Genomic DNA, 14,534 nt, shown 5'->3' with positions numbered 1-14,534 from the left:
TTTATGCACCAGAATTCACCACGCTGAATTAATTTCAAATTCAGCAATCAGCAGAGTTCTCTTTGGTACTAAAAATCTGCCGTTCATTTCCAGTTGCCTTTTTTCTTCCTTCTTGGTTTCCAGCCACAGGTTTTCACCATGAAGCTGAGGAAACCATTTTAGGAAGATGACACCATTTTTCTTTCATCGTCACATGAATTTCTCTGTCGGGGCCTATAGGCTGCTGATTCATCTGTAAATTATGACTTAGAAAATATTTTCTGTTTACAGAGAAACAGCATGGGCCAGTGAATAATACATCATGCCGACAGTCGTAGCATGGCTTTATTCTTGATTCTGATCTCTCATCAGTTGAACCACTTAACTCATAGCAGTTCTCTAAAAAGATGTGCATTAGTCTTTTTTGTCTGTAAATGGGAATTATTAAAACATTTCCAAACTTTAAAATAACTTGAAAGCTATAGAAGGGTCTAAATAAACATTCATCGATAATGAGTTTCTGTAATTACAATTTCACTGTCATTTTTATAGTTACATAGTTACCAAGACTTCTTCTGAAAACACTGTTTTTAAATATTTTATCTACTAAAAAGCACAACAGCACAGAACTGAGGCCAAATTTGGGACCAGCATAACTTACAGCAGCAAAGTGATTTTCCACATCATATTAATGTACGGTAGTAATGCACTATTAATGTAGTCCAGGTAGAGAAGAAACTAAATGACTCAGCAAAAACTTATTTTTGGGAATGAAGCAAGCTTCTTGGTCATCTCCGTTACGTCTAATCAAGACCAGACAACTGATAACCCAACCAGCTGCCATACAGGAAAAATAAATAGAGTTTTAGCAACCCAAAACAACAAATGAAGAATGAAATGGTGCAGGACAGCTCGGTATCTGTAGGGATACAGCTCCCCGTTCCCAGCCACGTGCCTCCCAACTTCCCAAGACCACTGAATGGCTTTGGCTGCTCATGTTGGTGGCTCCTCGTAGAGCTCAGTGGCTCCTGCTGGAGCTGGGGCTCCTCGGTCCTTGGCAGGTAATGGCAACGTGGAGCCTTGAGGGGCGTCAGCTGGGGCCAAGGAGCAAAGGTAGCAATGAGGAGCACTCACCAGAGCTACAAGTGATCCTCCGCTGGGCACAACTTGGGCATTAAAGCAATTGCCTGAAGCACGTGAAATCACAGCGCCGGGAGTCCTGCCACAGCTTGTGTAGGAGCAATGGGTGAGCCTCTGGAGGTGGTGTAAAGGAGCTGGCTCTCAGCTCTACAGGCACTTACTGGTATCAGACACTGAGCGCTTACAATTTTCTTTTCAAAATCCACTTTAATCAACAGAAAGTTTTAAATTCTTTCCACGCCAAATCAAACACGGAAGGGGTTTCAGCCCAAAGAAAACGTTCTGTGGCAAGGCATCGCCTAACGCTGCGCTCTGATCTTCTGAGGTTGTCTCACGGTAACAACTTTACCAGTTCAGTTAATCTGAGGCAAACAGGACAGAAAAGGCCTTAAGGAACATTTCTCCCTAGTTATATTTGCAAATCAACTGGACTTCACTCCCAGGGTGTGAAAGATTTGCTTTACAACTTATTTTCCCAAAAATACTTCGAGAATGTAAGGATTTCATAAGACCTACATAATCGGTCATCACATGTACTTATCTCTACACTGCGCAGGAAGAGCAAAAGCTCTGGCACTGGGGCCACCAGCTCCTCGTGCAAGCTACCATGCACACAGGGATGCGACCCAAGGATATGGCAATACGTGCCCTTACGAGAGGCTGCAGAGGAAAATCAAGGTGAAAAAAACGCGTCCAGGTGGTTTGTTGCCTCTTTAAAACAACTTGGATGTAACCCACTGGAATTTTTTAGCAAGCTGTAACCAGGCAAAGCGCAAAGAGGAGTCGTTGTGTGCTGCATCCCCAGCGGGAGGCCGGGCTGTTCTGCAGAGCAGCACCGCCGCTCTCTCCTGCTGGAACTGAAAGATGAATTTCCAGCGAGCTAAATGCTCGGCTTGTTCACCAGGGCAGGCAGTGAGAACTGCAGCCTCGTGTCTGAGACGCCTTCCCAGGAGACTGCACACCTGGCTCCAAGAAATGCTTCGTGACCTACCCAAAATAAAATGGCTCGACGGAGTGCAAGTGTGCCCAGGGCAAGGCAACCCATCCCCTGGGTCTGAAGGAGGCTGTGCAGAAGCGGGCCCCAAACCTGGCCTCCCAAATCCTGGGTATGTGCTGCAGGCACTGAGCTGTAGGGCAGAAGGGGGTGGTCTCCTCCCGTCTTTGTTTTACCAGCCCTTTGTAAAAGATTTTGGAGAAAAAATAAAATTTTGTAGCTGGTTTATCTGAACCAAGTGAGGTTTTTTTTTTTTCCCCCCCATATTCATTACACATTGGGGATAAAATTAGAAAGGAGCCAGCCTCAACAACCACTAATAAGTCCTGAAAATCACATGGCTAGCAAATCAAAATCTGGAAGTCGTGTCTGAGAACTACTCTGGACTCAAGTCACAGCCCAACTTTACATAAAATTCTGCGCATTCCCAAATTATTTGCTGCAAAAACTGTCACAGTGCCTTGGGAACAATCAAAATATCCCACCAAAATCAACTGCCGCTGCTTTTATTCATCATTAAACACCTCGCTTTGCCTATAGTCTGCTGTATTTTTGGATCAGAGGTTTAAAATTTAATATGGCACAGCACAGTAGATGTCTGTTTCCTTATACAGCCCTAATATGCCAGACTGAAAATGATGTAATTTCAGGCACCATGAACAATTTCACATGTCATTTTAAATATAACTTGTTACTGAATTAGGTGCCAGTTCTTCTCATTGGATCAATTAGCAACAGGGACAGAAAACTCATTCTCCAACTGGTAAATTGCAGAGAAAAATCCAGAAGCAAGTTGTACGTAATAAGCATTTCTTAGACCCCATAACGGCAGTAGAGGGAGTAATTGCAGGATATCCACTCCGCCTGCAAGTAGCCCCTTTCTTCTGCCAGTGTGATAGGCACTCATTAAGTGCAAGGAGGTTTTCAGAAGAGAAGGTGCCTTCCAATCCCTAGTTTAACACTTTCACTGGAAAAAAAAAAAGTGTTTTGTCACAGAGTGCCAGTTCGAAAAATAATACATTCGTTTTGATCTGAAAATTTCCATGGCAATCATTTCCAACACGAGCAAACCCTACCAGCCATAAACACTCAGCTGCTGCGCGTTACGGCGCTCACTCCGGGGCACGGCAAGTATACCCCTTCCCTTTTTATACACCAGAAAGATCTTCCCAGCTGCTAAACTTCTCGAAACAATTTCCAAATGATCATTTTCTCCTTTAATAAAAGGGTTGAAATGAAATTTTCGACGAAATGAAAACACAGATGTGACCAACATCTGGTCCAACCTCTTAAAAGCTTATTTAAAAGCAATGGTGCCATGTGACGCGGCTCGCAGCACGGATTTCTTCTGTTAAAAAAAAAAGAAAAAAAATGCTTTTCTGCAGGGCATAGGCAAAAAATAAGTCCTGCATTGAAAGCAGCAGCCCCCCAGCTCCTGTATTTGAAGGAAACTACAGTTGGAGGAGTGGATAGTGAGGCAGAGGAGAAGCGAAGCAGCCGGCTCCATCCTCGCCGTGATTTTCTACCACGAGCAGGGGCAGACGGCGCTTCCAGAGCCTTCGAGCAAGGTCCCCAAACACCATTTGTGGAACTTACCACTGCCAGTCACTGGCTGGCCCCCTGCATATTTAAAAATAAAAGCAAAAAAGCCCTTTCTTTCCAGCTTTTTAACATCTCTGCCAGCCGACTCCAACAGACACGAGGGCTGCAAACAGACATTGAGGATTAGGTTTGTAAACCTGCAGGATTATTTACTCTTCTCGTCATTACCAAATGCATACTAAGCCCTCTTTTAACGCAGTCTCCCCCTCTCCTACCTCTGTGGATCCAGTTAAATGTATACATAGCCCGCTATTATGGGGATTTATTACGGAAGAATAACTCTAGCCGCTATATTTTAAAAACCCACGGTTTCGAAAACCGACGTTTGAAGGATGTGTTTTTCTGTTCCTCGTGCGGGAGGCAGAACTATTTATTGCGCTGCCCAGATAAGAGGATTTCCTCGCAGACAGAAATGAAGGCTGAGCACTTCTCAGGAAATCCTCTGAAGCTTATATAATGGCAGGCACCGGGTCCTCCTGTCCCACGCAGCGAACACGTCCTCAGCCACACGACCGCATCGCAGCCGCAGAGCTGGAGGAGCTTCAGCGAAGCAGCCTGCCCCCTCTCCAGCACAGCGCCAAACACCCGGAGCATTTCAGAAACGCTCTGGTGCCAGGGCAAGGCAACGTGCGAAAACAGCCGGGAACGGTGTTTTCACTGAGAAAAACACTTCAGCAAGGAGCCGGATAACCCGAGCCCTGAGCACGGGCATCGTGAGTTGCCGCATTGATTGCTGCTGCCCAGGGAGGGATGAGAAGCAGCGGGAGCCCCCGGGGCAGGAGGGTTTCTGCGGCCAGGTCTGGCGGTGCTGGTACCACCCAGGGAGCTGCGAGGACCTCAGCAGGAGGCTGTAGCTTCAGGTGAAGAAGGAGCTACACCACCTGCACTGGAGTAAAATCGATTAGTTGATCAGAGAGGACAAGAACCCATCTGCAAGGGTTCGTGCTGATGGACCGAGGTGCACTAGGACGGCCCTCATTAGGCTGGAGTAACCAGAGGGGAGTGGGTGCAGCACGGGGCAAAGGACAGAAGAGAGCAGGGCACCAGCAGAAATGGATGGGAGGTGCTGCAGCAGCAGCACAGCACGAAGCACAGTGTGCGTGTACAGACATTGTGTCTGCGGGTGAACAAAACCCACGCTGGGTCCAGGTGTGTGCTGCCCATGTGCCTGCAGGAGCAGGGGCTGCTGCCAGCGTTATTAACATTGACTGAGCAGGCTGGGAGGTCATCTCGGCAGCTTAAGCTGTTTTAAGCTGCTCGTTGCGTATTACACCCAGATAAGGCACCTCTCCGTGCAATTCCAGCCTGCCCTGCCATGCCCCAAAGGCAGAGCAGTCGCTGCCGAGGGCTCAGACTTCCCTCAGCCACCTTTGACAACGTCCGATGTGCTGTCACAGCAAAAGTGCGCCAGCCATGAAAACCAAAACGTAAGGACAGAGCAAAATGCATCGCTCCTACTGACAATGTAAGTGTCACAAAAATACATGTCCTGTATTTTCATGTTTAAGTGAAAATGTGGGTTTTTTTATTGTACCCGAAGCCACCTTGAAAATTACAGTCTCCCCCTTCAGAGTGCCAATTTCACACCAGGATTTAGCTCCGAAGGACTACAGAGCACGCGAGGCCACGCATACAGCACAAAGATAGATGAAGCCTGTCACATTATTATTTCCCTCTGCCAAGGCAAGGTTACGGGGTCCTCTCCAGCCGAAGCCAAGTTTCCAGCCTCCTCGCTTCTTAAGAGAAAGCCCGGGGCAGCCCAGGGGCAGCGAGGCCCCTTCTGCCCAGCAATGCCCATTGCTGCTGGCTCTGCCTGGCGCCGTGCTGCCCGGCAGCACACGGCCAAAAGCACTGGCACGGCCAAACACCCACATTTGGGCTCTAAGGAGTGTGAAGGCAAAGCCCTAGAAGGGACAAATGAAGGGCAAAGAGGGAAGAAGCCTGAGCTAATAAAAACAAAGACATGTCACCTAGCTGCTACGCACCGTGCTAGTGCAAGCAGGAGATAACAGCTTGCAGGAGCAAGGTGGAAGCATTATTATTGCTTGCAAGGCAAGCTTTTCCAAAAAAAGGGATGTGCAGGCTCATTAGTTTTGTCGCCGCTCCCGTCTACTGTAAACGTTTGCCAGAGAGCAAACAGGAACAAGAGCTGGGATCAGCCCGCCTGCTCTGCAGTTGCTGCACCAGGCTCAGCCACCTCGCTGTACACCGAAGGTTTTCCTTCGAGACTTGGTCTGAACACGGTGCACGGCTACAAACCCGTCTCTATTAAGCATCTGCATCTCTATTTCCTCGTGCTGAGAGTCAGGCTCCAGGTGTTAGGTTTCTCCCGCGCAGCTGACTGACGTCTCCTGGCCCTCCTGCAGCAGCCGCTTTCATACAGCGGTCACAGAACAGTTATCCCGTCGTGAGGATGGGATCTCACGTGTTTTATAAATTAAATTTCAATTTGGGATAAAAAGAAAAAAAATGCTGCCACTTTTTGGTAGCATGCCCACACTGAAAAAATTGTTTCACCTCCCAGCGCATGGAGGATCTCACCAAACCACATCCAGACATTTATATCCATTTAAAGGTTATGCCACTAGCCTACCAGACATGGAAAGTTGCTAACTTAAGCACTAATTCATCAGAAAAACAGTTAGCCGTTCTGTTCTTTTCAGAGATCCCCTCTGCAGCGTGTATTTTTAAAGCAGGTAGTAAGAAAATAGTCCAGCAATAAACAATGCCACTCTGGTTCCTGAGTTTTTTTCTGAGAAGGTGAGCTCACACTTATTGAACTACACAGCAACATGAAAAGCCCTTAAGAAAAAAATCCTTTCAACCTCCCAAAATAAATACAGCTGAAAGTTAAGCTTTTGAACTGGAGAACACCTTGAGAACTGTCCTCAGCACCAGCAGCAGATGCTCCTCTTTTTTCATAACGTTCGTGTGCCCGCAGCACCTTTTGAAAATGGTGCAAAAGAGCATCCTTTATGCAACCTACTTGCTCCAACTCTTCCTTCTTTTATAAGATCACAACTCCGCTGTCATGACCAAGTGCTCAGATGACAGCTGCTCTCCACGACGTGCCAAAAGCTATTTCTTGCTGACGATGCCGGTAACCACCGATGACCACCTTGACAAGCGCCCAGAAACATACTAATTACCTAGCACGAGTGACATTTTTCAGCTCCAAAGCAATGGCACAAGCTCCCGTGCAAAGACACAAGCCCCCTCCAGCTCGTGATTTGTGTGTCTAACGATGCCAGCCCTGATCATGGCGTGTCTGTGGAAGATGCAGTGCAGCTCCTGACACACGCTCACATCTCAGCCTTTGTCCATACATTCAGCTCCTTGGCCTGAGCAGCCATGAACTTAAAAGATTTTTACAATGAAGACTACATAGACAGAGGCTCTCCCCTGCTTAGTCCTCTTTTCCATCTGATTTGGAAAAGTCACCAGTCCCCTGCTGTATTTCCCTCCATTCCCTTTTTTGCTGTTCTTGGCACCTTCTCTCTCCTTTCCCTCCCCCCGGCCCTCCTTCTTTTTGGTGCCTTCTGGCCTCTATTTTCTGCGTTTTTTTTTTCCAATCTCTGCAGGGGTATCCAACAGTAACAGTTCGTATAAAGGGAAAGGCCAAGGAGAAGAACTGACCGGCATCTTAATCAGCTCCCCTCTTCACACCCCGCCAGCACAAAGTGCCGCTGTGCCTCCTGCAGCAGGCGCCGGCTGCGTTACGCCCCGGAGAGCCGACGGCAAAGGGAAGCAGGCTGAGATCACAGCCTCCGGCTCCCTTTCTCCGTGCTGCCAGAGCACTGTGTAAAACAGCGAGAGCACTTCGCACGGGAGCCAGCCGTGAAGGAACAGCTGGTTTTACATTTAAGTGCTGGGCACCATTTCTGCAACTGCAGCTAGCCGGTTACGCAGCCAGGTCTTGCTGCGGGCGCTAAATGCTCCGCTGGCCGTCCCCGCGAGCCCAGGATCCTTGCCTGGCCAGCACTCAGCCGCCTGAGCAGAAGGACATATGTTTTAGTGAGAATTAAACCTACCCCTGTGATGTCTCTCTTAAATCGACTCCTGCGATGTACCACTTTCTGCACCCTAAATGAAATGAGAACTGAAAAGCAAATCCGAGAATTCTGCTTGGATTATTCTTCTCTATGTATTTTTAATTATGAATTAAATTCTGTTCCAACAGGAAATTTCTTAAATATTTACAGCCATATATACACACAGTTTGTAAGGCAGAAAGAAAGAAGAAATCAAGAGGCTCAAAACACAATATTTTAGAGGCTGACTTTGACTGATTGGAACTGTAAAGGAAAGCTAACTGATTTTCCTAGGATATCCTGGAAATTCAAGGTTGGCTCAGATGATAGCCCAAGAAATTGGAGGAAATTGCCTTTAGCAGAAGTACGCATGCTCGACCTTTCACGATGAAGTGCAAAACACAGCCCAGCCTAGCTCCAACACATCATTTGCCATGTCAGAGATCCTGTCCCTGTCCCTGCACCCTTACCCAACAGCAACACGCCCCAGGCCAGCGAGGCCACAGACTCCTGCACGCTTTAACCTGGCATACGCCAGCTCTGCCATTAACGAAGCAGCTTCCTCTCCTCTGCAGGGTACAGCCTCTGTGCAGCCAGGTACAGCCATGTGGACCAAAGAGCTGCTCCAGGTTAGGATCAACCCAGCAAAATAACTCACGCCGGCCTGAGAAAGAGGAACAAGGTGAGCTTTCCACTTAGAATTTTCTTCTAATCATCCTCACCTTCTCTCAGCAAAGCAGCCTAATGTCTACCCCCTCCTTTTGAGGTTCAGAGCTGGCCTACGGTAGATAGATGACAAGCTCAGCGCCGGCCACCAGAAGCTACCCAGACCACAGAAATGCTTCAGCCAGCAATTATTAGCACTAAGACAACAACACAATATAGTGTATTAAATTATATATCTGAGTCTTCATTCGGAGAAAAAAAAAAATCAATTTGTATGCTGGCTATTTACCACGCTGTCCAGGCGGGCTGAATGGCGAGAAGCTGTTAACTGAAAGAAAATTATCAGGTAAGAAATTTCTCATTTTGCTACCCAGCTTCTTCCTTCCTTCGCTGCTAATGAGAAATAGCAAGCAGGGAATTACAGAGATGGGGAGAGGAAAGAGAAGGTAAAAGTTTATTATTATTATTATTATTATTATTATTATTTATTATTACTAAAGTAGAATAACAGGCAAGAGTGGAAGCTCCTCCACAAAAAGCAAAAGCTTTTAAAAGGCAGCAGGCGGGTGGGAACCAGGCTCAGACAGGAGCCCTGCCCCAGGGCCCCAGGCATTTATTTCTGTGTCATTTTGCAGCCCTGTGGAGCACGTACGGATGGATCTCTGCAGCCCCAAGCATGGGCCTTGCTCGGGTGGCTCCAGGTGACAGCAGGGCATGGCTGCAGCTCGTTCCCATTGCAAGCAGCAGTCGTGCTTTACCAGGCTCCTCAGGAGGCATCCATTCCCTCTGCCTCTCCCCAGACGTTTCAGGGACTCGAGTGAACATCTTCCCAGATGCACGTAGGCCGTGGTGAAGGATTGTAACATTTTGCCTGCAGCAGCTCCGAGGCCCCAATGCCTTGGCATTTGATTAGACCGAGCCGAGCAGAGTATAATTAGCATGTGTACTCCATATGCTTGGGATACATCGTTAGAGCACTGGAATGCCCTCTGATACCACAACTTTCCAACAGAAGAAAGTTGTGGAGGAGTTCCTGGAGAATAATTTGTCTCATTCTCCAGGAATTGTGGAAAAAGGCGCTCCCATGCACAGAAGGTTTCTAGAGAAATAACCTTTCCCCGACAAAGCCCAGCAGCGTGACTCACCTATTAATAACGGAGCCGGCTTCAAAGCCAGCCTTTCAAGCTAATGGCTACCAGGAAGGGCAGCCATATGCTTGCACAACCTGTCACTCTGATTAATCTTAACATCAGACTGTTGTATATGAAGTTTATATAGTACCGAGACTGTATTTCATGTGTCGTTTTAGCTAGGTTAGGTACTGCTGATTTTACAGGTTTCCACGCAGCTGCCATTCTTCTCTGGGTTGTGGGTGCACGGAATACCCAGTCTGAACGTGGATCAGATACAGAAAGAAGTGATGAGTTTAGAAGATTTGAGGAAGCCTAAAAAACCTGGTAGAGGGCTAACATATTTGAAAGAGAGCACTGGAAACGAGAAGGTCCCATGCCCTGTTAAATGTAATTTATTTTTTATTTAAATATCTTAGGCCTTTACTTAACATGGTATTGCAGAGGCAGGAAGAAAATCACAAATCATGGCTGTCTTACATACACTAAGAGGATTCATGGCTCTTTCCACCATGCACCCATTTTATTTTACAGCATATGGCACAGTATCAAAGTCGTTCTTCTTTAATTAACTGAATAACGATGCTTTCCCATGAGGCTAAATCTAAGTTCACCATAACACACTGTATTATGGCAACAATTCTCAGAAACACGACTACGTGTCTGCAGCCCATTTGGAGAGAGGGATGTGCATTTCATGTACCAAGCCACTTACACACATTCGGCATTAAATGCTATATTGATTTCTTCGAAATCATTCAAGTTTACTTCCAATTAACTAAGTCAAAGTTACCTTTACAAAATAAGATTTAGATAACTTTTGGTTTCCTTTTTCTCTAGAAAATGAAACAAAAACCACGAGATCCTCTTTTCAACCCCAGACTTACTGTTCTTTTCTATGGAATAGCTATTTATATTTTATTTCTTTAGATAAGACAAGGATGGACTGTTCTCTACATTTGCTTTAACTAGGCAAACTCTTTCCACAGGAGACTTAAGCATCATCAACTGTGCCATGAAATCAGCCTGGGAAAATGGGATAACAGATGGGAGAGATGAGGGAAGAGCTAGCTAACTGCATAGATAGAAACCCTACCTCCTGAAAGAGAAGGATTTTGAGTCCTACTCGCCAGATAAAGCAGAGGATACTAAAGGCCACACAAAAAATTTCCCTTATGCCATCAAAATCAACATATAAGTCTTCAAATGCTGAAACAAAGCCTAGCAAAGAAACATTACTGCCAGTGACTGCCAACTAAATCGAAGGATCTAGGTTGAAAGCATTTGCTGGCAAGGCCAGAAGCTGCCACAAAGACTTGAAGGGCTCTGGCAGCACACGGTCCATGGATCAGCTCCTCACCTACCACTGAGATGAACCAGGCACACGGACCTCAGCTGTGCCATCGCCCCCAGGGAACGTGGGCATGGCGCTGGAGCCATGCCACTCGGGGGCTTTGGGGGAGCAGGACCAGCTGTATTGCTCACCCTACACAGGGCGTAACAGACCCAGAGCCAAATCACTGCTTCTGGCAGCGATGGCAGGGACTGAACGACTTTCGGCCTGCCCTCAGGAGAGGTCTGCAAGTCGACGGGAAGCAGCGTGCAGCCAGGCCGCAGCCAACAGGCAGCCATGACCAGGCCCGTGGCAACCCTACCTCAGGCGTCCCCTCAGCAAGTGACACTAGTGGGCACCATCATGGATTGTGACGGCGGGGATCCAGGTGTCTGTATTTGCAGAAATTTGATTCCCAAGGTGCTCAAGTGCTTTTCAGAGACGATTTCAGCGCTGCGGTGACGCTGCAGTCGGTCATCGTGACGGGCTGCGCATCTACAGGCCATGAAAGGCTACAGGCTCTGATAGCCCCCGCTTTGCCCAAAAGGAGAGGATAGACTTGAACAACACAAAGTCATCTAAATCACAGCCTTAATTGTACTGGCACTTAGAAAAAAAAAAAGGAAGGAAGCAAGAATAACAATTTCAAGCTTTTGTGCTATTTTTAGACCCTGTATTTTTCTCTGTATTGTAGTAAATTAAAAGAAGAAAACTTTGGACACAAGAAGAATGAGGAAGCTTGCCAAATTTTGGGGAACCGACAATTAATATCATACCATTTAATTCAAAAGAGTAACTACGTGACACTGTACAATTCCGTCTGTTTTCTGTCCCAGCGATTGAAAAATCCGTTAAGCAAAGAAAAAAAATAAAAATTTTTCTTTGTTTATTTATTTCTAAATCACCAGCATTGCAAACTCATGCTGGTATTTGAAAGTCAATGTGGGCTCTCTCTAGTTATGCATCCTTATTACCATAAACATTCCACAATTGGAAATTACTTTTCGTGATGCTTAAGCCAAAAAGAAAATAGCTGTATTGCATCTGCAGAACCAAAAGCAGTAAAATGCAATAAACATTTATCTTTGTCATTGGTTCTGCAAACCGATCTGTTCAGCAAGTAGGTGCCATTTTTACACAGTTGCTTTATTACTACATAATTATTGATGCACGAGCCAAGTGCTCTCTCAAGGAAAGACTGTTCTTAAAAATGAGCTTGTTAAAAGTTTAAGTGCAAACCTTAGGATAAAAAACAGTGGCTAGATTTCATCTGATATAAACTTTTAAAGAGAAAAAAGAAAAGTAGAGGGACAATTTCAAAAAAAAAAAAAAAAAAAACTACGTTTGAGGCAGGCATGAAATTGAAACAGACAAGAAGCTTTAATGTGATAGAAAGAAAGAATTGGGGACATCTGTACCGAGAATACGTTGTAACTAGCAGGAGGAATTATCAATCTAGTGATGTGCCAGCTCTCTGCATTTCAATTGCTTCACAGGCCATACCATAAAAATTGTTTGCAATGAAAGTAGTATGAAGAATTCCTAGAGTTTATTGCTCCCAGTGATATTCTACCCAGTTTGTGTACACGGATTGTATCCTTTCAAGTACAACACCGCTTCATATTAGTACCTCTTTAAATTGCTTGCCCACAAATATTGTTCCGTGTTCAAAATGCCTCAATATTAAATTTTCTGTTTCAGTCAAAGTACTTCAAGAGTTTTTATCAAGTTTTCAAAGGCAAGAAGGTTTCATGCAAGCTTTCTGAAAGTCTCGATAAAGCAACAAACTTTAAATTTAGAAGAAGGCTTTCTCAGGAGAGAATTCAGCATACCTCTAGAATCCCCTCCCCACCTTGTTAAGCCAAACTTCCCATTGCTCACAGATTTCTAAGTGCTGCATTGCTGGAGCCGAACGGCAAGTATGAACCTTACTCCCTGTGGAAAGACCACACATGCAAAACAATCTTGGACAACAGCACATCTGAAATTGCCCATTCCAGTTCACTGGAGGGCCTTAAAATCTTTCCAGCACTCGTACCTCAGTGCAGGCATGACAGACACTCAACCTCCAAAATTTGCGTTCCTGCTTAAGATGCTGCCAAGATGGGCAACCGAGGGTGTGGTGGAAATGTTGGGAACGCATCTACAAGAAAAGAACAGCCTTCAAGAGCCTCACCAGAGAGCCAATAGCCCTTAGTCACTTCGCAGCCCTCGCACACCCCACACTCAGTAAGCCCACAAGGGGACATCCCCCCGGCACCAGCACAAAGCTACCAACAGGGACACCGCACACCACAGGGGCCACATGAGACCTAGAAGCAGGAGGTGGACCTGAAGCAACAACTAGTCCTTGCATGACTTGAAACTGCTGTTACGAAGGCAGAGGGTGTAACTTTCGGTGGATTTAATCGTCAGACTACAAGGGAGAGCCTAGACCTGGGATTTTATCAGAACAGGTCTGCTCACATGGGCACGGGACAAAAAGCTGGCAAGCTGGAGCTTCCAGCAGAAAGTGGGGAGACGGAAGGGATTCATTTCAAGCATTGGAAGGGAGTGCTCAGAAACGCCTCCTGAGCACCAGGCCTTCTGACCCAGGTGCTACAGGCAGAGCTGCGCTTCTCCTCCACATGGACGTGGTCCAAAGCACTCCTCCAGCCCCAGAACCCATGCCCCTTCCTTCCCACAGTGGGTACCACCTCCCTCAGACCTGCTGTTATACCAGACAAGTTGTCATTCCCTTGCCCACATCATCTGAATGGCCCTGTTATTAAAATGCTTGCACGAGCCTGTGGTATTTGTGACACAAGCAGGTGAGGGAGGCAACTACACGTGCACTTAGGGCAGCAGATCTGAGGGGGCTGAGCTGGTGGAACAACACTTCTCAGTCTGGTCACACCTGCTCTGTGATACAGCTGGAGACCAAACTCAAACGGTGCAGGGGTTTCATCTTTGGGCTTGGTGAAGAACTAAATGCTCAGCACTGGCTTTGCTGCAGCTACAGAGCTGGAGATGCTGTGGAGGCATGGAGAGCAGCTCTTCCACCAAGTGACAGAAACTGTAATGAAGATAAGGGGCGAGAGGCTTTATGGAAAAGCAATTTCCTATTTATGTTTTATTTAATGAAAAACAAGGATGGAATACAGCAGCACTACTGGTGATGCAACTTCAAGTTGATAAGGATATTTAGACTAGACTAGACTAGAACAGAACAGAACAGAACTAGAGAAGTTAGAAAAGCCCTCCAAGATCATCTGGTCCAACCACCCCCCTACCACCAATACCACCCACTAAACCATGTCCCTAAGGTCCACATCCAAAATATTGCTGCATTTCAGACATTGACTTCTGTAATACCATGGATATGCATTTTTTACCTTTAACAGAAAAGCAGTTAGGAACATAATTTCACAAATCATCCTCCTATCATCTTGCTCCTATCATCTTCTTCTTGTATAATTGCTGTAGCGAGGTGGGGGTTGGCCTGTTCTCCCACGTGCCTGGTGACAGGACGAGGGGGAATGGGTTTAAGTTGAGCCAGGGGAGTTTTAGGCTAGATGTTAGGAAGAACTTCTTCACTGAAAGGGTTGTGAGGCACTGGAACAGGCTGCCCAGGGAAGTGGTGGAGTCACCATCCCTGGAAGTCTTCAAAAGACGTTTAG

At 46.4% G+C, this 14,534-nt stretch overlaps 1 protein-coding gene across 2 annotated transcripts in view; it reads right to left on the bottom strand.

Moving 5' to 3' along the window:
- The window catches only part of BRF1 (BRF1 general transcription factor IIIB subunit), a gene marked incomplete at its 5' end in the record, with an annotated part of 165,170 nt that overhangs the window by 45,151 nt on the left and 105,485 nt on the right, over positions 1–14,534 (bottom strand). The gene's annotated exons all lie outside the window — the stretch shown is intronic.

The sequence above is a fragment of the Aythya marila genome (assembly GCF_965140915.1).
Source record: "Aythya marila genome assembly, chromosome: 5".
NCBI classification, from domain to species: Eukaryota; Metazoa; Chordata; class Aves; order Anseriformes; family Anatidae; genus Aythya; species Aythya marila.
This window is presented reverse-complemented; position numbering and strand designations above follow the sequence as displayed.